This window comes from Anguilla anguilla, chromosome 17 (genome assembly GCF_013347855.1).
Source record: "Anguilla anguilla isolate fAngAng1 chromosome 17, fAngAng1.pri, whole genome shotgun sequence".
Classification (NCBI taxonomy): Eukaryota; Metazoa; Chordata; class Actinopteri; order Anguilliformes; family Anguillidae; genus Anguilla; species Anguilla anguilla.
In genome coordinates this window covers 17,023,692-17,045,739 of record NC_049217.1, presented here as the reverse complement: position 1 = coordinate 17,045,739, position 22,048 = coordinate 17,023,692, and the positions used below count along the sequence as shown (strand labels likewise).

Here is a 22,048-nt window from a genome sequence, read left to right as displayed (position 1 = left end):
TGGGAACATCGTTTTTTTGTTTTTGCGAAAATGCAGTGTCAGGAGCTCCCTTCCTCCCATCTGTTTGGGACGGGACCAGAGATGTCCACTCATTCTGTTTGTGAGATTTAGGCCCTGTTCCACTAGACTGACTAATGGCATTGAGCACTATCCCTGTATCAGTCAAGCAGAATAAAACATCTGTCCAACTCTCCCATCTATTCATTTCTATCCGATTAATGATTTTGAAGTAAAATGCACATTTAGATGTGACACAGTGAAACATTCAGCATTTTGCATGTCACCCAGTGAAGAAATGTGTTGACCCCCAGGATATCTCCTGATCGATGTGGTCACTTCTGGCACTACGATCCTTACTTCACTCTAGTGTTTCTTTTGCGCCTCTACATCATGAAACCTATGCACTTGTTGTACGTCGCTCTGGGTAAGAGCGTCTGCTAAATGCCTATAATGTAATGTAATGTAATCTAACCCCCCCCCCCAACCCCCCCCAGGGAACTAAGGGCAAAGCGGTCGAGCTTCCTCTCCCCCCAGGGCGGGGTGAACCCGAACACACGGGTGGAGGGAGAAGAGGAGGGCCTCCCAAACGCAGCGATGCAGGCTGGGTGCATTTAAACGAGCCACCGTGTGCGGGCACGGGAAGACTCCGCTACCTGGCAGCGGATTACAGAAAGGGGCAGACATCAGCTGACTGGCGCTTAGCAACGCTCCGAGCTGCCTGCCTGACCTAGCTTTGTGCTGCCACCTGAAACGCAGTCTGAAAGACGCCGACTAGCAGCGCGTGCGACTCTTATGCAGAACACAGCGATGCAGTGCTTTGGTGCAAAAAATACAGAAGCGACTTTTTAGAAATCTGTACGCATCTGTTGACGTCTGCAGGTATGTGTTCATACTGGCTCAGATTGGTTCAGTACCCCCCAGTGCCGAAGACAGCGGCGATCTGACGCAGATCGAGGTCACGGTGCCGTTAAATCGGTCCGTCTCGCTGCCGGGGGTTCGAGGTCGCCCCGCTATGACGCGCTCAGCCCGTGTGTAAAAACCGCGGAACGGGGGACAAGCGCTTCCGGCAGGCCGGAGATGGTTTCGCGTTCTCGCCCTTCTGTACACGGAGAGAAATCACCGAGCCCCCCCTCCCCAGCTGCCCGCCACACCCCCCCCGCCCCCCCTCCCCGTTCCGCGTCGTGCCCTGGCGCTCTCCTGCTTCCCCGACGTCCGCCACAAACTCAGCCAGCGATCGCTCCCAGTCAGCACCTCTCTCAACAACACTACACTACTGCTGCAGTCCAAAGGCGTAATATCAGTATTCAACATTAATCGTTATGTTTTATTAGATAATACTTTGCCGGATTTAAAACATCTGTTCAGGTCTTCTCAGAGCTGCCTTCCGTTCAGTTAATTTCATTTCTTTTCAACAGACAATACTTGTTTTATTTCATATTCTGCCAAGGTCTATTATTATGTTGCAGCTATTTTTAAATGAGTTAAGTATAAGTGTCTGGCTTAGAAGTGCAAGACTAGTGTGCTGGCTGCTCCAGTAGTTTCCAGGGCCCAGGCCTGCAGCCTCCTGTTTATAAGGGCAGCCTCCCTCTCCAGTAGGCCGCACGCCGTCGCGTGTGTTCGTACGCGGCGTGAGTGTGACGGACATGTCACAGGATACACGGGGCGTTGTTCCGGCTCGTTCCGCTCGCGCTCGAGCGCTTCGCTGGGCCACAGGCGGGAGCATCAGGAGGCCCGGCGCCCTGAGCGGTCGCACTGCGGCGGCGGCCCCCGGGGGCCCGGTTACCCGCGACACGCGACACCAGGCGGCCCCGTCGGCGCGCTCCGCTGCTTCCTCGCCGTATCGGGTGGCGCATTAATAGTTAAAGACCGGCTGAGCGTGCGGCGTCACGCGGGGACCCGTTCTCCGGTCGCTGCCTCCGCGCACGGCACCCGCTTCCTGTGTGAACGCGATGGCCCCTTATTTATTTATTTTCTTTTTCTACCCATCATCCTTTGTTTCTGACAAAGGGTCTCGCTTCCGGAGAAAGTTCCGTCCGGTGGTGTTTGGAAGCAAATCTTCAGTGTATAACGAGGCATGCGTGAAGTCTTCCTTTAAAGGAGACCAGGACGCATGATGATGATGTCATACGCTATGGGGGGGGGGGGTGACTGTGAGGGATTCCTGCTTCATGGTGCATCTCCACCGCTGACGAAGGCCTGAAATGACGGGAGACCCTCGTCTTCCTCGGCGACGCGGGGAAACCCGATCGGCCCGATCGGCGGGGACAGTCACGCAGCGCTCAGCCGGTCCGAGACGGCGCTCGGTGTCCGTTTCCCCCCCCCGCAGGTGTTTTCCTACCGCTCCCCCCACTTAGACGGGATTAGCCACGGGGGGCCACCTGCTCCGGTATCAGCGCAGGGGCTCAGGTACCCCAAAGCGGGCCCAAGCCACAGTGAACCGCCGGACCGGAACCACCTTTAAACGCGCCCCTCTCAGACCGCTCCATGGCTAAGCCCGCGGCTACAAACCAAGACGCCACGGTCCGCTTGCCATTCTCGCGTGGCGCGCCCACACGCTCGCGAGCTCGGGCCTATCCGGAGCGCACCCGCGTAGACGCCACCTTTGGAAAAACTCCATTCCTATTAAACCGAGGCAAAATAACACGTGCTAACCAGCTGCTATTTGAGCACAACGATTCAATCTCTAGTAATGCGCACGTTTGCTTCTTTTTTTCCCCGTGGACTTTGCTCGTTTCTGTCATAATCATTTTGTCTGACCGACGTCCACTAGGGGGCACCACGTCCGGGGTGAGACGCGCAGAGTCCGCGCTCGGAGATTTGCACGGCGTTCCCGAGATTTCACGAAACGTGTTCGAGTCCCTGTAACCCTCGAACCCACGGGAGGGGAACCAAAGCAGCTTCGCCTTCTGCGCCCTCATTTAAATACTATTATTTTATTATGTTTAATCAGATGGGAGAAACACCCAGCTACGCGTAGAAAGAAAGATAAAGATTTGATTCCTTTTTTAGTTCAGCCGCAAATCATTTACATATTTGCTCTTGGACTGAGTATCTTTCTTACAGTATGTGATCGCAGTGACTAATGCTGGGTTGAGATTAGATCTGAGTCATATTGTGATTGTTACTTAATTTGAATTCTGCGTACAGATAAATATAAAAATATAAAAATATTGGGACAGTTGCACAACTTTTGTTTTTTGGGCTCCACACTTCAGCACAGAGGATGTAAAATATAGCAGTGAATATGAGGTTAAAATGCAGACTGGCATCATTAATTAGAGGTTATTTACATCCATGTCGTTTTTTAAATACATAGCTCTCCCATGAAACATGCTGGAGTTAGTGTTAAGCCTTGGACATGTATGGCTGCCACTGGAACTGGTTCACCTATTGTCTTTAATGATGTGACTACTGATGGCAGCAACACAATGAATTCTGAAGCATACAGAAACATCCCATTCATGCATGCTGGGATAGGCTCCAGTACCCCTCTGCGACCCTGCCTAGGATAAGCGGGTATAGATAATGGATGGATAGATACAGAAACATCTCATGTGCTTGGATCAAACAAAATGCCTCAAAACTCATTGGAAGGTGCGGCAGGACAATGACCCCCAAACACTGTTAAAGCAACCAGGGCCAAAAGTGTAATGTTCTAGACTGGATAAGTCAATCGCCCATCCTGAAGCTAACTGAACATACATTTCACTTGCTGAAGAAAAGACTGTAGGCTAAACTCCTCAGACACCCCAAAGGGGAACTGTAGACTACTTCAGTACAGACCTGGCAGAGCACCACCAGGCTACATACCAAGCATCTGGTGATGTCTGTGGGTCACAGACTTCAGGCTGTCATCAGATGCAAAGGATCTGCAAACGTGTACTAAACATGACAACTTTAATTTCAGATTATGTGAATTTGTCCCATTACTTTTGCTCCCATAAAATGGGGGAGACAGTGTATAAAACGGGCTGTAATTCCTACATGGATCAACTGATATGGATTTGAATATCCTCAAATTGAAGGAGAAAATCTGCATCGACTGGATTATTCATTCATTTCAAATTTCAAATCCAATGTGCTGGAGCATAGAGCCAAAACAACAACAATTGTGTCACTGTTCCAATAATTTCACATTTAACTGCACGTATAAAATGTGCAGATGTCATGGTAAAGTCACATCTGTATGCTAAATGTTAAATATCCAGGTGTAATTCCTCTTTAGAATTGAGCAGAAAATCACATTCAGGAATCTCACAATATAAACCAATATAAATGCAATTAACGTTACCATAAAAACATTTTTTACACGGTTACACTCACAGAAGTAGGTCTAAATGACACATTATAGATGAATATATTGTGTCAATGAAAGGTGAATATATTATTTATCCTGAAATTGTTCACTTTTTTCTTTCCTTGCTTACATTGGCAAAAAGGAGCTGGGCTTGATCTGTAAATGATCTGTTGCTGTCTCTGAAAATGTTTCAAGGTCAAATCTGACAATTATAGACGTGTAGCATGAAAAAAAGAATAGTTTCAAAGATAAAGCATGATGATGAATTTTAATAAAATCAGCTATTCGATCTCTCCTTCTCTCTATACATATCTATACACACACACACAAATACGTATATGTATATATAAGAGACAGAGATACGCACACTACTGTAAATAAGAATGATATAATTCAAGTACTTATTAATTGTTGTTATTATTAGATATAGCATGTGAACAAGTAGGTGCTTTGCCATGTTTAATCAATGTTTTCAAAGATTAACGTAGTAGCATTAGTTATAAGTTAGTTAGTTATTAGTATATGAAGTTTCAGATTCATAAAAGAAAAACTCCATTATTAAAGGGGATAAAGCCGAGTTAACAAAAAGTAGATTTTATTCAAATGTAATATAACAATATTTGCCTGAAGTGCAAAGTGACCAACAAGAAATAAACAAACATTTCTGTCAAAGACTTTCATCAGTGCTTAGATAGTCAATGCTCTACTGAAAGACATAAGGAGCTTACGTACTAGGCTAACTCTTGATCAACAAGGCATTGAGTACACCTGTGCGGGTAAATCAGGAATACAACGCTGAGCATAATGAATTCACACAGGTCATCAAATAATCAGATACAGCAGTTAGATAAAGGAGACCAAAGATCCCATATGTAATCAAGAAAAGGGATAAACAACTTAAAACTTTTCATAAAGGACAGCCTTATAAAAGAAATATTGGTACCAGCATCAGTGTTATCGTTAGATATGTAGCCAACATGTATATCTAATGGGTGCAGAGAGCAGTATTTGCTGTTCAATGCAGGTGTGTGTAGATGCATTACCCCGTAAAAAAGTAACAGAAAATAAGAAAGTATTATCTTCTGACTAACTGATAATGACCTGCATGAATTAATTATGTTCAGCTTTGTATTTGTAATTTACCCGTACAGGTGTATGCAATGTCTTGTTGATTAAAAGTATCATATGTACTTAAGTTCCTTTATATAATTCAATAAAAATTAAATTATGTAAGCACTGGTTAAAGTATCTGACTGAAACGTGCTTATTTTCTGTTTGTACACTTTACACTTTGGGCACTTTTTTTACTGTTTCACATTAGATTGAATAAAATAATATATTATTAGATATTACCATTGTAGAAATAATGAATGTGTACTTTAACATGTGACATATTTTAATTTAAGTTTAAGCTAAATTTGTCAAAAACAAGAAGCAAAAGATTTCATTACATGATTTCTGTATTACTGTTTTACTTGGCACTTTGCTCAACAAACATTTTTTTTTTTTAAAGATAATGGCATTAAGTGTCTGATCACTTGTTTTACTGCCCTTGTTTTAAGTGCCTACAGAACGGTCATCACAGTAAAATGTTCAGGGTGAAATCAGCTCATAAATTCTTTAAAATTTAGATGGACACTAAACAGCTTACTGTATAATGTATTATTTTCATGAAATATTACAATAACTGAACATTATTAATCAGGAAATGTGTCTAATTTCAGGCATGGCATTTGTCGTGTGTTTGTAATTCTATTCAAATGCACAGATTGATTTTTATTTTATTACGGAGTAGCAGGAGAGTGAATCTAGACCTCACCAGCTTCATGTGTAGAGGTCCTCTCTCTCGCTTAATTATTAATCAGGGTAGTCTTTTTTCTCATCTAACGAATGCAAAATATTGAAATACTGACGTGCAAGCATGTAAATGTTTTGCAGTCTCAACAGGCTGATGTGCGGTGCTCTCTGTTCGGAGTGTACAGTGACATTACTGCCTTCTCCTCAGTCCTCGAAGTTACTTAACGGACGCTTGGCTGCCCATACTCCCGGCATTAATAAAGCATGTGCGCGTGCACTCAGCAGTTTGTTCGTTAAGCTCGCTTGAGAAAGGTGCTGTTGCATATTGCATCGCCCTCAGATGTCAGAGCAGGTAAAAAAGGGCCTTGTTTACAAGCAGGCTGCGCAATTAAGAACTAGTTGCTAGGATGCGAGTCGCAGCTCCTCACACGGTCATACGGACACCTGGCACACGACGTTCAGAATGTGCGCGCTCAGGTGCTTTCAGAAAGATAATAAATAAATAAATAAATAAATAAATAAATAAATAAATAAATAAATTTCAAAAACACAATAATTCGAAGACAATACTTGCCCAAGTCTGTGGGTGTTGGAAGAGAGTGACTCCGTAAAAATGCCAAACCGCAAAATGTATCCAAAGTTGGGAAGTCTTGCTTACCTCGCAAGGTGCTCCACTCTAGAACTGAGGTTGAGAATCGTCCCTTGTCTTTTCCAGTTAGCCAAACTGCAGCATTTTCTCTGTATGTAGAATGCCTTTCACACATCTATGGGAAAAACCATTCCATCCATTTTAGCCAGTAAAGCATCACCCCTCTGACACTCTTCATCCCTCTCAGTTTGTTTTGTCTTTTCTCTTCTTTCCCTGCAGGTCTCTCTCGGTACGATATTATACTTCCCGGAAAACTCTCCTGGTCCTCGTTAAAACATTGTTATTCTTTCAAAAAAAAAAAAAAAAATTCGGTTAGCAAAACGAAAAAAAAAAAAATCACATTAAAGAGAGTCCCCTTTAAGCAGGCAGTAATCGGAACACCTGTGGTTGAGGCTGGACTCGGCTGCCGGAGCAGGCTGTAATCTCCACCGCAGACACGCACATGGCACCCTGTCCTTCCCGCTCCTTCCCATGGGCTCCTCCGCGTGCGTCTGTGCGACCGCTCGTAACCGGTGCAGTCGTTAAATTTTCCACAACAACAAAAAAAAAAGCGCTTCCACTTATCCTCTTTCTCCCTCAGACACAGTGACTGATAGACTCTAAAAACACTCTGTCGCTGATACACTCACTCACTCTCTCTCTCTTTTTCTCTTTCTCTCTTTCACACATAGTCACAGAAATACTCTACCTATCACAGGCTCTGTCGCTGATACTCTCTCTCTCTCTCAGGCTTTGCTATCTACAGCTCTACTGCAAGCACTGTCCCTCTCCCCCTCCTCCTCTCTCTCTCTCTCTCTCTCTCTCAAACACACACACCATCTTGGGCTTTTTCTGCTGTTTTCTGTCACTTCCATACACTGACATGTGTTTGCCTATAAGGGTACAAACCCATCTATGTTACAAGTTCTTTCTGTTTAGACTGAATGCATCTTCATTCTGGATTGCATCATACATAATTTGTCTTCACTGGTAACAAATTTGTTTGAATCCTTTCTTTTAAGGCGGTTTCATGTGAATTGTTTATTAAATTTTCTAGCAACTTTATTTTCTTGCAACTATTTATATGGTACTATTTGATAAGAGTCTGATCAACATCACCTGATTTGGACCTTTTTGTCTGTGTTAATTAAAGCAGTGAATGTGAGACCTTTATTGGTAATAAAATATCATCAACACTTGAAACAGATAAATATCCTTCATGAGCATGTTCAGAGGCACATGTTTTGTGACATGACAATTTTTGTGGAGCAAAATTACCTTAATATTTCTGACCACCTGCTGATTCACAGTAGCATGCCTTGGGGCATTTGAGGGTTTTGGGTCCCCCTCATTTATCCCCCTCGTTTGGGATAAGAACAACCGTCCCAGTGAGGCACACAACTGCCCCTCCCTCCACCCTGTCCTGAAAACCTCCATCACATCCTCCTTCAGGCCATCCTGTATCTATCCACTCTTTAACAATGCAAACTGACTGATGAGTGAGCGAGCGTGTGTGTGTGTGTGTGTGTGTGTGTATGTGTCCGTGTATGTGAGTGAGCACAATCAGAGAACATTCATTTAACTAAATAGTGAAGGACAACTTTTGATTGGTGTTACATGTAAATAATTGTGTGGATGCAAACATTTAACACGTGAATATACAATACTCAACAATTTACACTAGTATATTTTCTTCTTTCACATGCCGTATGCTGGATAATATGCAAAGCAGAGATACACAGTAAACTTAACTACCTACAAATCCACCAGATTTGGGGGTTTCAAGTCAACAAGAACATTAAAAGCCCTCCTAGCAGAATTTGTCTCTCGCCATTATGTACATCAAAAAGTACTGTATTGAAACATTTTCTTTTAAGTGTTACACCAAGTACCATAGAAATGCTGCTGTTCACAGAGCGGGTGTTTACTGCTTTCAAGAGGCACGGAAGGTGAGTGCAGATAATCAAGTGGAAGAGAAGCACCGTGCCCCAGATTATAATTACCCTCGGATGATCGCGGTAATGATAGGCAGCATTTACACAGCATCTTTCCTGATGAGAAAACTGAAAGTACCTTTCCATATTTTCACTCATCACGGGCCTTCTAATAAACGGGGCTGTCCCTAAGACTTAAAACGTCCCAGAACCCCCTACTGTCAATCAAAATGGCTCCCGTGGTGCCAACCCCACTGTTCCTTCCACCTCCAATTAACAGCACTGTCAATACCACAGAGGAAGTGTTAATGCAGACCGTATTTCGCACTTGGAACACAGAACATTCCACCTCATGGGGCTTCTATTCACACAACCAACAGCTATCCTACTGAAGAAAAAGTGACTATGGGAAAGTTTAGAAACTTTTGGGTGAGTATATGTAGGGCCAGCAGCTTGTCACCCCTTGTTTTCTCGCATTGTACTTCAGTCCTCCACCCGCTAGAGGTCGCAACCGTCTCTTTGTCAAGCACCATCTCAAAGAATTATACCATTTGCACCACCTCAATAATCTAAGCTGTTAAAGTAATTGCCACCAATTAAGCACAGATGATGATTGACAGTGATGTTTACAAGCAACAGTCACGTGTTAAATTCAGTTTGGTAACTTACTACCAGAGGCATGCTGCAGTATTTTTAAGTGGTGTACAGGGGCATGGCAGGTTTTGTTAGACGCAGTGGGAAATGCCCACATTAAAAATGAGAGCAGTGATATAACATTTAACTTGCACAAAAAAGTTACATTAAAAAAATTAAAAAAATTAATGATTCAACATTATTCATGGTTTTCAATCAAGATTTTAAATAGAATCAGGTGTCTTAGAGCTTGGCTAAAACAAAAACCCGCAGCTTCAATGGCCCTTTTTAGACAATATTCGACACCCTTGCTTCATACAGTGTGGACATATTTTTCATTTTACTGCAGTGATACTCAGTCCTGGTCCCAGAGAGCCGCACAGCCTGCTGGTTTTTGTTTTTTCCTTAAGATTAGCGACCAATTCGTACCCAAGAAACCAGGCGACCTGAGGTAAATGGGTCTGTGGTCCAAATAAAAATATGTTGAATACCTTTACATTAAAGTCATAGCTACACCTCAGGTCTGCTAGTCCCAGTGAATCATCAGCATCACCTCATTATTTCTACTGACAAGTGCATAATATTAGAAAGGGTGGACTTGCATTCTTAATTGACAGTGCTATTGTTCAGTCCTTTCTAAGACTTAGCCTGGCTGCCATTTTAGGAAGTTAGGATTGAGCTTGATTTCTTTTCCCTTCTTTTAAAGCCAAAACCAAATTCTACATCTTTTCTTAAGTACTACAAAACCCGAGAACTCCTCTTACTTTCTGTCTTTAAGACCAACAGAAAAAGGTAAGAGGAGTAAAAGTACAGGAACACTGAGGTGTCTGACAGGTCACGAGGGCAGGGGTGATTAAGCGATCACCGAGGTGAGCGGGCAGCTCTGCTCTCCCGGTAGCTCTGCTCCGGAACGTTCTACATTCAGACAGTTTGGCTCCTCTCCGACTCCTCACATATGAGTCATTGGTGTAGAGGCCAGGGCTGCTCTCTCCGCACTGTACAGGAAATACAGTGCACTCTCTGAGTGTTTGGACGCTATTTCCTGTAGTTTTTGGCTGCATACTCCAGCGCACTGGATTCGTCCAAATACTCATGGGCTGCAGTGCACGCTGGGATATCTGCAAACGTCATCACTGAATCACCTCTTTGCTTTCTCTCCTGCCGCACGTTACGCTCAGTATAATTCCCCTCTCACAATCAGACGCCCTGTGGCCCCGTACGGCTCATTCCTATTGGCTGCGGGGAGACAGAAAATGAACACGGTTGGCCATGGTCAGGGGGGGGGGGGGGGGTCGTCGGGGCTTGGTGGTGGCAAAATGATTAGTCATTAAATTTTGTGTAATTCGCTGCTGGGAAAGAGGGGAGGAGAGGTGGGCGTTTGAAGTGTAAAGAGCAGGAACGCTACAGCGGTTTCTGCTCACACTACCTCACCAATGATCTGTGACCCATCAGATGCTCAACATGGATGCCACAGTACGTCTGAGATCATGTATTAATGTGTACACGTGCTCCTGTGCACTTGTTTTCTGTTTGTGGCATATTTCTGAACCGGCACAGAATGATTATGATGAGAATGAGCTACAATCATCGTTAGTTGTAGAGGTATATATATATATATATGTGTGTGTTTCTATGAATGTTTCAACTGATGCCACTACATTGATTATAATAGCAGTAAAATTAGCATAATACTAATAATATTGTCATAAACCTCCAACAAACTGTGTCTGCAATATTGTGAATTTGCTATACTGTAGGAGAGAGCTCACTGTTATCTGCTGCTCTTAGCTGGACCGAGTTCTCTTCCATACCATCGATGGCCTTTAGAGGGAGCATGTCATTATACATGCCACTGTTCAGGACATGGGGGCACGGAGGGAAGGCAGTTGCTGAAGAAATGACAGTATACCAATGACAAAAATAAATAAAATAAATAAACAGAAACTGCTTGTGTGCAGAGGTGAATTCTGTGTGTGCACCACTGACCATATGGTAGTACCTCAGTCAAAGTCTGTAAAGTTGTGGGATGGTTGAACAGTATTAAATTCCACTGTCTTGTGATGGCAAAAACCCTAAAATGTCCTCTAAGTTATTATTATTTTTTTTTTGCCAGTAACATACATAATATACATAATTATACATCATACCGATGCTATACTTATCCTAGGGGATATGTCAAAATCAATTTGTTTTGTGAGATATAGAGCATTGAATTAGATGCCTGTACCTTGGACTGGAATTCATTGTGACAGAAAGCTCCTGCCAGCTCCTGCACCAAAGGAAAAACTTTTTCTGCACAATAACTTTGTGCACAAAAAAAACTTTTATTATATGGGAGTGAAGTGGAGCCTTTTTCCAATCCCGATTTCAAAAACTGGGAAATTTACAAAACATCTTACATCAGAAATTAACCAAAAGAGCTGGGTCCATTTCCATTTGCAGTCTCAAATTCAAAAAAAGGGGGAACACGTTTTGGTGCCATATAAACCAGGCTAACCGGCTCAGTGACCACAGTCGGGCGAGCTGTGATCTTTGAGGAGAAAGGTGCTTCCTCCTCCCCCGTACCCAGCTGATTGGTGGGAAAAGGGCTAGGACCTGTCTTTCACCTCCGGTCCCGACACACAGCCACCCCAATTACCCCGCCCCACACCCTCCCCTTCTTAAAACGGAACCTTTGTTGAATTTTGGGAATTTTGTTTACCGTTGTTAGTCTCACCAGTAGAAATGATTACTGGCGAACGATTACACATTTAGGGATACACTGAGAGAAGACGGCTATGTCCACCTGTTTGGTTTTTTAAATATTTTTCAGAAAGTACTTATGGTCCCTGTGCACTACATTCTGACGTGCAAAGTGTATCTGCATAGTAAAATGTTCGATGATAAACGAACTGAATGAAATGAGCATAGTGTCCATGCAGTCCCTATTGGAGTCATATGAACTGTTGTTGTTGAATTAACACTGGACATCTTACTGCGTGTATAATAATCCGACAGTGGTACAGCACTTTCGCACTGATCTTCAATCACTGATCCGATTCATCCTGATTCAGGATTCTGAAGTGCGGCTGGTCCACTGTGTGTGTCAGTCTGGATGGCATGTGCGTTGGGTTCCTGTTCATGAAGCTGTCTGACCCAGCGTCCATTTGTGTTAGCTTTCAAATGACACGGTCTTGCCTGCTAAAAGTCCATAAACCAATTTCAACCATCTTTAGTACAGATATAGCAACCTTAATTTAATTTTGAATCCAGCTAATTGTATTTCTTCATCGGTCACTGGAGCAGTAACGACATCTCCATGTATTTTATATCTTATAATGCTTAAATATAAACATAATGCTTATGGATCCAACTAGTTGCCTAACAAAAAAACAAACAGGAAAAACAGTGAAATAAAAATTAAGATGCAATTACTGTTTTGTAAAGGCTCAGCTCAGACGTTTTGTGTATAACGGTTTTGGAGAATCTCTTCTAATTTCTGGTTTTCATATACCGCAGCTAGGAATAGTCATGTATTGCAATACATTTCCAAAACCGTACCCACCCACTAATTGCTACCACAAATCTAGCAATGCAGCCCACTGTTTTCAACTGTTTCAGCTAAGAATCGCAGCCTTTTTCTCACAAGCTAGTGGGTTGAAATGACTTTATTCTTCTTGTCTCTTGGCATATGTATTAGCCTTTACCTAAAATCAGATTTTAAATAAAAGGCGAATAAACGGGAGACCCTGTGGTGCAATCCGTAGGACGGCTGACGGCTGACTCTGAACCCATATAGAAATCTCTCTCTGTACTGTGATCCCATCTGTAACCCTGTCTGATTTCCCCGAATAAGGTTAAAAATACACAGGGAGAGCAGACTTTCCAGTGAGCTTTAAAAAAGTACAGTAATAAAGTTTATTATTTTGAATTTGTACTAAATGCAAAAAAAAAAAAAAAAAAATGGCAATCATGACCTAAAATATGAAGAAATATGCCCTGTTTTTCAGTATTTATTGCATTCATATTCCAAGTGCTGTACTGCCAGAGCGTTTAATGTCAGCATAACTATCATATTGCCTTCCAGTCATTCTGGATTGTCATTATGTTTCTGCCTAAGATGGGTGAAATGGAGACCTGTAGGTTCATCGAGTTATACTGATCTGGCAAGCAATTGCCTGCTTAACTCTGTGGATTTGCTGACCTCAACTTTGTCAGCAAATGGTATGGGGAAGGTTACCTCGAACCGGATTAAACTTGACCCTTGTTTGTTATACAATATGGCTTATGTAAGGGTCAAGAGACACTGAGAAGAGGTCAGTGGATGTGAGGAAGATCTGATAGTAAATCAAAGCAGCTGGTGATGATGATGATGATGATGATGATGGTCTTCCTTTCCCCCACTGTCCAGGGTTTCTGCTGCTTCCTCATATTTTGCTGACATGGCATTCTTGCGTAATTTAATAAAAACAGAATGTTCCCGTCATAAAAATTTGAACGTGAAGTTATGTAATATAGCAAAGCATTTACAACTGTGACCTGTAATTCTGCCAGGTGAGAAGACCCTTGCAATGCCGCGCATCATGAACTGATGTGTAGCAGGAAATGACATTAGTGCACATGTCGGATCCAAATGTTATCCTCCACATGACCAGAGAGGGCTGTTCACTAAGAATGCTGACCTGTACTTTTACCCCATGCTCATAAAAAAAAAAAAAAATGAAAATACCGGGCCATTCATAAGATTTAACGTAATTTATTTGACAGGGACGATGCACAGCCATAACACTTCAGTAAATGAGCCAGATTTATCCAGGGGGCTCGTTTTCGCCGGGAGTCCCTGAACAGCATGTTTTTGGCTGTGGGAGGTAACCGTAGCACCCAGAGGAAACCCATGCAAACTGCAAACTCCACGCGGAGGGGATCCAAGCCAGCCAGGACGTGAACCCAGCATCTCCCTCTTGAAACGTTACACTGTTGAATCCAGGCATACCATAAAATTCAACCTGGCCTCACAAACCACCTATTTGTACGTATTCTACGAGTATGTTCGGTTAATTCGTCCACAGGCACCTGGTCTGACCAGGAATGGCCATCAGGGAACGATGGCTTACCCCCTGTTTTTCCCCGACGATGCTGAGCCATTGACCGTGTATACATGGATAACAGGTGTGTGTTGACGATCTCAGTTTTAAAATATCCGTGGTCAGACAGACTTTTTGACACGGTTGAGTTGCGGGTTTGGAGACAGTTTTTTTAAACAGTCGTCCAACCCTACCTCTGCTATTTGTGTTAATTAGCAGGTGTACCTAATAACCTAAGAAAGGGGCCACTCGGCGCAAGTGGGCATTCTGTGAAAGATGCAGAGTGATAAATACATATTTGATACATAATAAAGGAAACTGCTGGAATTTCTCTCTTAGCATATTACTTCTGTTTAATATTCAAACTTCAGCATATTATCTGAGGTCATACTTTACCCCATAACAGGACATAGCCAAAATTAGTTTTGCTGGTTATGATCAAGAGCATAATAAAATGGAAATTTACCTTCCTTGCAAGGATGGGTACTTTCTAACATCACTGCACTGGAAAAAAGCACATGCCCAATGAGCACCTGGTTATAAATAGTGAACAAATCTGTATGGAAGGTGTGGTTTTCTACGTCACATGGTGCTAATTAATTGATTGCCGTGGCTGCAATTAAGTGAACATAAATGTTTAATACAAATGGATCTTCCCATGAGGCTGTTGTAAGGAGTGAGAGTGATGAATTATGGATAAAATGGGGAAGGCTTCTGCTTGGTACAGGATGATCAATGTGCGTGTGTGTGTGTGTGTGTGTGTGTGTGTGTGTGTGTGTGCGCCTGAATGTATGTGTATGTGCATACGTGTGTGTGTGTATGCACCTGTGTAAGTGTGTGTGTGTGTGTGTGTGTGTGTGTGTGCATGTGCTTCTGTGTGGGTGCATAATTGTGGGTATATGTACGTGCATGTATGTATATGTACACACGCTGAAGCCTGTAGCACATAAAAATCATCTGTCCTCATTATAGACTTCCAGACCACCTCTGGAAACAACGTCAGCACGAGAGCTGTTTGACAAGAGCTTCATGAAATGGGTTTCCATGGCCGAGCACGAACCTAAGATCACCATGAGCAACGCCAAGACCTGGCTAGAGGGGTGTAAAGCACACTGCTATTGGACTCTGGAGCAGCGGAGACACATTCTCTGGAGTGATGAATCACACTTCACTATCTGGCAGTCTGACGGACAAATCTGGTTTTGGCGGAATCCATAGTGCCAACTGTACTGGCCTGAACAGTTCCAACTGTAAAGTTTAGTGGAGGAGGAACGATGGTCAGAGGCTGTTTTTCATGGTTTTGGCCAGGCCCCTCAGTTCCTGTGAAGGGAAATCTACAGCATACAATGACACTCTAAAGAATGGTGTGCTTCCAACTTTGTGGCAAGAGTTGACAATGACAATGCCCCATGCACAAAGCAAGGTCTATGCAGACACACATGCAGACACAGATACATACACACACATGCACACACACACAGGCACACACCCACATACATGCAGGCACACACACACGCACACACAAACACACATAATCAAATCCACATTTTTACTATTATGTATTTTGCGTCTACAAAACACAAATCAACTTCAGACATCAGTGGACAAGGATATCAGGGGTTTTCCTGTTTTCTGAACACATTAAATTCATTTTAATCTCACCAGTACTTTACTCAACTCAGTTTGAGCAATGTTGCATAACTGTCGTTTAGTAATTGGGGGAATAATTTTCTAAAAATGCACAGGCAGCACATTGCAGTAATTCATAGCAAATTATGGATGTTGATTTTGAACGCAAGATTCTCTTCTCATCTTCCCTAAATGCAGGTGAGATGTTGTACATGTCGATCAATATGCAGTCACAAAGGAGGGTGATGTTGCTGGAACTTCATTAGTGCTGTTGACAGACTGGTGGTTTACCACTAGATCGATTCGTCGGGTGAAGATTTAATGAAGACTGTGCTTAACACGCTCTGCTACTGACCGCTAACGTCACGGCCCTAAATGGCGGGTGACCGACGTTGGAGGCACAATTTATCGCCAATATTCCGGAAGCAGACCGGAAAGTATGAAGTGCCTCTGGGTTGGAAAAGCATGTGGTAGATAGAACAGCTTATTTACGTCATCCCCCATCTACGCAGAACACAACTTCCTGTGCAGAACAGGTTAGGAAAGGAAGGCCCGTCTTTAGCACACCGGTCTACACGTGCTTAACCCAGCACTGGGTTGGGTAAAGGCTGGCTGGTGCTGTGACAGTCAGACTACTAGCAGTACAACCTACTAGCAGCAACAGCCCTTTTCGGATAAGATCGGACACCCCTGATCTAGACCCCCCCTCCCCCCCCACAACACACACACACACTCCTCCAGGAGTCTTCCCCTCTCCCCCTTGCTCTTCCGGTCTTCGTGAGCCCAAACAGATGTAGTCACACCCAGCCCTTTTAATTAAGCTGCCCCCCCCTCCCTCTCCCTCAAGGCAGTCTGTCAGTATTTTTAGAAAGCGACCTTCTGCAGAGCTTTGTCAACCCGCAACCACTCAGCTCCACCTGCTCATGGAGTGAATGTAGCACAGTAGGTAAGGAACTGGGCTCGTAACCGAAAGGTCGCAGGTTCGATTCCCGGGTAAGGACACTGCCGTTGTACCCTTGAGCAAGGTACTTAACCGGAATTGCTTCAGTATATATCCAGCTGTATAAATGGATACAATGTAAAATGCTATGTAAAAAAAAAAAGTTGTGTAAGTCACTCTGGATAAGAGCGTCTGCTAAATGCCTGTAATGTAATCATGTGAACGGGCCTGTTAGCCCCCATGAAAAAAATTAAAATCTCGGGCAGACTGGGAAAATTCAGCTCTTTTACCATGATGTTGCCAATGGATCATTATCATTTACACTCAGTTCTTTCCACTCTGTGCTTGTGTGTTAGACCTGGGTGAAATACATTTTTTTCACACTGACCTGGAAGCCCCTACCAAAAAATGAAATCAGGTAGCTCTCACAGAGCTCGCACAGTCTTCGTGGAGGGCCCAGGGAATCGTGGGTAACCCATCCCCGCGGACCCAAACTCTGCTTCACATTCCGATAGCATTTTCTCTTCCGCTAACCCGAGCGAGTCTGGAACCGTGCAGAGCACTGAGGAAGGAGGAACGGAGCGCTGTCCCCGTGGAGCCCAATTTGTCTGGGGAGCTATTTGCAACCCCCCTCAGGGTACCCGGGGAACTCTTCCTCCATCCTGTCTCTCTGCACTGCCCAGTCCAGAGAGGCTAATTTTACCATCAGAGGATTCATTATCACCTGGGAGCTTACCAGACTCTGCTGGGCTCTCACACCTGGAAACACCTCCGCAGAGGGCCAAGCTAAACATCCTGAAACTAGGCCAGGCTCGCAGAAACCGAGCCCTTACACTTCCACCGGCGTGTTCACTAAAATCCCCCAGAATGCTGAATTCTGCACAATACACCATGGATGCTAATGACTCAACATGCAATGCAGTGTGTGCAATACTGTACAAACAAGACATGCCTGCAAATCACCAAAGAAATGACACTCATCATCATCATCATCACAGGCATTTAGCAGACACTCTTATCCAGAGCGACATTCACATCTTTTTACACAGAATTTACATTATATCCATTTATGCAGCTGGATATATACAAAAGCAATGCAGGTTAGGTACCTTGCTCAAGGGTACAACGGCAGTGTCCTAGCTGGGAATCGAACCTACTTTCAGTGAGAAGACCAGCTCCTTACCCTTTATACTACACTGCCGCCACCTTTGTGGCTGAGCATTTCACCAAATATATTTGCGTATTCTTCTGTCTGCACTGCACACGCCCTGCTAACAGAGCAGTTGCTTGTTAGTAATAATTAACTGGAGAAGCATATGGCTATTTTCTTAGAACGTGTGGCAGTTTGCCAGAAACCCCTACACCTCAGCAAAATATGAAGTGGATGATCAATGTTCATCCACAAGCAAAGGGCGATGGTAGGGTTGCCAAATTTAGAATTTTTCAAAACCGGACAACATGCACAGTTGGAAGCATAATCACAACTGAGTTAGGGAGCTGTCGAACTGTTCTGGGGGTTCTGGGGGTCCCCTTAGAACCGAGGTTGGACCAGGGTGACGTTCGGGGAGTCAGTGACATTACAAAATTCATTACACACTACTGGGAAATTTCTTCCATCAATTACTCAGGCCAGACATTACATTATGGGAGCACACACAGGGCCTGTACAAATCATTTAAAAACCGGACATTTCAGTTAAAAACTCGAGGGAGGCGAGCGTGGTTGACGTGGCAACCCAGGACCTCGTTTTCATGAAAACAGGGACATGCGAGCTGTGAAGATTTGATCTCTCTTTTCTGGATCATTTCCCACAGAAGTCACAACCGTGCTCTTCTAACACAGCTGACTGGAGTTCTGCATCCTGACCCAAAGTGACGGGACCGAACGTTTGATGTGATCAGGCTGGGTATCGGGCCTATTTTCAGCTTTGTGATGTCGGGTCGGGTCGGGTCAGGTACCGGTCTGCTGCCAGTTTACAAATAGTAGCCTGGCAACACGTCTACCAGCTGTTAAACTAATTAAGTGATAAACTTATTAAAGTAACATTGAGCAGAAGGAAAAACAGCACTAGAGCTAGCTGGCTAACCAGTTCTGATCAACAAGAACAGCAACAAATGTGTTAAAGTCACATTTCAGAGAGAGAAAAATGGTACCAGTGCTAGCTGGCTAGCCTGTTCTGATTATCACAAACATTAAAATAGAAATTATTCCTAGATTTTACAAACATATCGAATAAAAGCACATACTGAAAGAAAGAGGATCCGCAGGTGTCCTGTGCCGTTTGTGGCAGATGTACAAACGACAAACTACAGTTCATCGTTTGCATGCCTAGCAACATTTACACTGCTAGAAACATAATTTCTAAGGTTAAATGCTTCTCAGTTAATAATAGCTATAATAGCTCACCATTGGCTGACTGTATATTCAGCAGAATTTATACTGTCCATGTCCAGTCATTGTGGGTCCCATTGGCTACTGGTGCTTGTAGGTGGACTCATTTTGTTCCAGAGAGTCAATATAAACCAGAGATAATAACATTCCTATGTACACGATACTTTTAGTGAAACGGACAGTAATGATAATTCCTTGAGAGAACTGCTAAGTGGACAGTGAGAATTCTATCAATGTTTCTCCGAGTTAGCACATTTTTGGGAATAAAAATTACTATGGATTTTGTTCACTTGATCCTTGCCTTGATAACAATACTGACTTTACCACGATTTGTGTCGTCTGTGGATTTCCAAATCGCATGGAAAGTGTACAGAGATTTATTTGCAGCAAGCTAACGTTAACACATTTGACACATTGGTTTACAGCGTTGCAGTGGATGTCAACAATAACCACAGATGTAGAATTGCAGGAACTAAAACGTAAAAACACGTCGCTATAACTCCCAGCATAGAAACCCCCGCGATTTCAGTGCTTGCGGCTCAGTGGTACTGCGCCGTGATTCTGAGCGTGTGCAAACAGGAGGTCTGAGGAGATGACGGGTGAGAGGGGAGCAGGAGCTGCGGTATCGGCTCAAACCAGCTGGAGTCTAATTAGCTCATTTGCAGCCGGACTGCTTCCCGGAGTGACAGAGAGACGCCGTCATTGTTCTGTCCAGCTGCGCGGACCAGCGCCGCGTATCGAGCCCCGAACGGTCTGAAATGAGCTCGGGGAAGGTTCCGGACAAAAAGCCCCGACAAACGTCAGACCGCATTCGGATGGCGGGAGGCAGATTCCGTCGTGGGTCACTGGGGGTTCACGGCGGGAGTTTCTGCGCCCCTCCCCCCTCCCCCCGGGGGCTCGTGCAGACTACTGTGCGCTATGACGTCAGTGCTATACAAGATACGTGCCCGTGTAAGAGGACTGTGCTGATTCAGACTGGGATCATTAAGTCATTAACTCGGCGAATGCTCGACACTCGGTGATGATGGGTACATAAGCTGAGCTGTGTCTACCTGACCCACCTGAAGGAGGGGCAGTGTGTTGTCGAGCCCTGGGCCCCAAACTGTGGGGAGGGCTGGTCACAAAGGGGGGCTGAGAAAGGCCATGCAACACAAATACTGCACAGTACATTATGCATTATATTTGCAACAGCTCAATCTAATAATAAGAAGAAGAAGAATGTGTGTGAGTGTGTGTGTGTGTACGTGCGTACATGCACACAGAGCATAAATCATTATGGGCAAATACATGTACATGCACATATTATATCAAAAAGCCATAAGCCACCAGAAACCGTTTGAAGTGTTTGTTAGATTATTTGACTATTTCAAATCCCTCTTGGGATATCAAGTTTTCTTTGGTGCATTGCGAAATATACAGCTTGATGTGTGAGCTTTTTCCTTTTAATTAGAACATATGCGGCTCATGCAGTAAGTGCAAATGAAAATAGTTCCACAGGATCATTATACCGCACAACTTTCTGAGGGTTCATTTAGTTATTTTCCCTTTATTTTTCACCAGACCAGCGCTCGCATACAAGATGTGATTGCTTTCTAATTACAGAAATATTCATCAGTTTCCTTGCCAGATATCCTGCCTCTCATTTCGGAAATGTTCCAGGTATCATCATAATCAGACACCTTCAGAGTTGCTGAGCTGTAGGTAAGACATCCCTGTGCAATCTTCAATTAGACTCCTCAAACGGAAATCAAATGCTTTCTGAGCCTAAATTCCAAGTGAACCAACTTAATGTCTAACTGGCGAATGCTCTGCGACAGATCCCATTGAATTCACGTTCAAAACCCAAGCCTACGTTTTTTGTGTTGCGAGCTGGAGGGAGAGGACATCACAGATTTCAAGAGTTTCTCCCGTTCGTTTCCAACCCAGTTTTGCATGTTAGAAGAGTTGATAACTTCCCTGCTACAGCAGCAAAATACGAACTACAGAGACCGTGTCTCGGTTGGGGACTGGCTATGATAAGTCTGCGATTTTTGTTTGCCACAGGTAAACAAAAGTGTGTAAAAGTGCGGAAGTAGCCAGTGAATAAATAGAAGATAATGAATGTAATAAAAGATACATGCGTAATGGTGCAAGTAACCAATGAGCAGGGCTTGTCATAACTGAGGAAGTGTCGCTGTGGAGACGCCAGCCTTTTTGTAGTCTTTCCCTTCTGCACCACACCCCTTCTGCCACTCAAATCTCTGCTGCTAGCTGATTGGCCTGAAGGGCTGACCGACAAGCTCCAGGTTCATTTTGCAAATCGGGACATCGACGAGTTCCCCAGGTCTTCTGCAAGTGCCCAGCCTCAGGCAATGACATGCACACACCAGGTCTGTGAGCATCTGTTAGAGTTCACCAGACCTGTGAGCTTCTGTCATAGTTCACCAGACCTGTGAGCTTCTGTTAGAGTTCACCAGGACTGTGCGCATCTGTTATAGTTCACCAGACCTGTGAGCTTCTGTCATGGTTCACCAGGACTGTGAGCTTCTGTCATAGTTCACCAGGTCTGTGAGCTTCTGTTATAGTTCACCAGACCTGTGAGCTTCTGTCATGGTTCACCAGACCTGTGAGCTTCTGTTAGAGTTCACCAGGACTGTGCGCATCTGTTATAGTTCCTGTCCATGTTACTAAGCTTGTATGCAGGTGAATTCCACAGGTTGAAGTATGTTCATTTGACACTCTTTCCAGTATTATTCT

At 44.0% G+C, this 22,048-nt stretch overlaps 1 protein-coding gene across 2 annotated transcripts in view; it reads right to left on the bottom strand.

Annotated features, from left to right (window-relative positions):
* The window catches only part of LOC118216154 (ATP-sensitive inward rectifier potassium channel 12-like), a 64,672-nt gene that overhangs the window by 14,646 nt on the left and 27,978 nt on the right, over positions 1–22,048 (bottom strand). The window contains exon 1 of one of the 2 annotated variants that reach the window (XM_035397191.1): positions 6,753–7,488. The exons of the other annotated variant lie outside the window; for it this stretch is intronic. The gene's annotated coding sequence lies outside the window, so the exon portion shown is untranslated. Of the gene's footprint in view, positions 1–6,752; positions 7,489–22,048 lie in introns of those variants that run through there. 2 annotated transcript variants of the gene reach the window in all.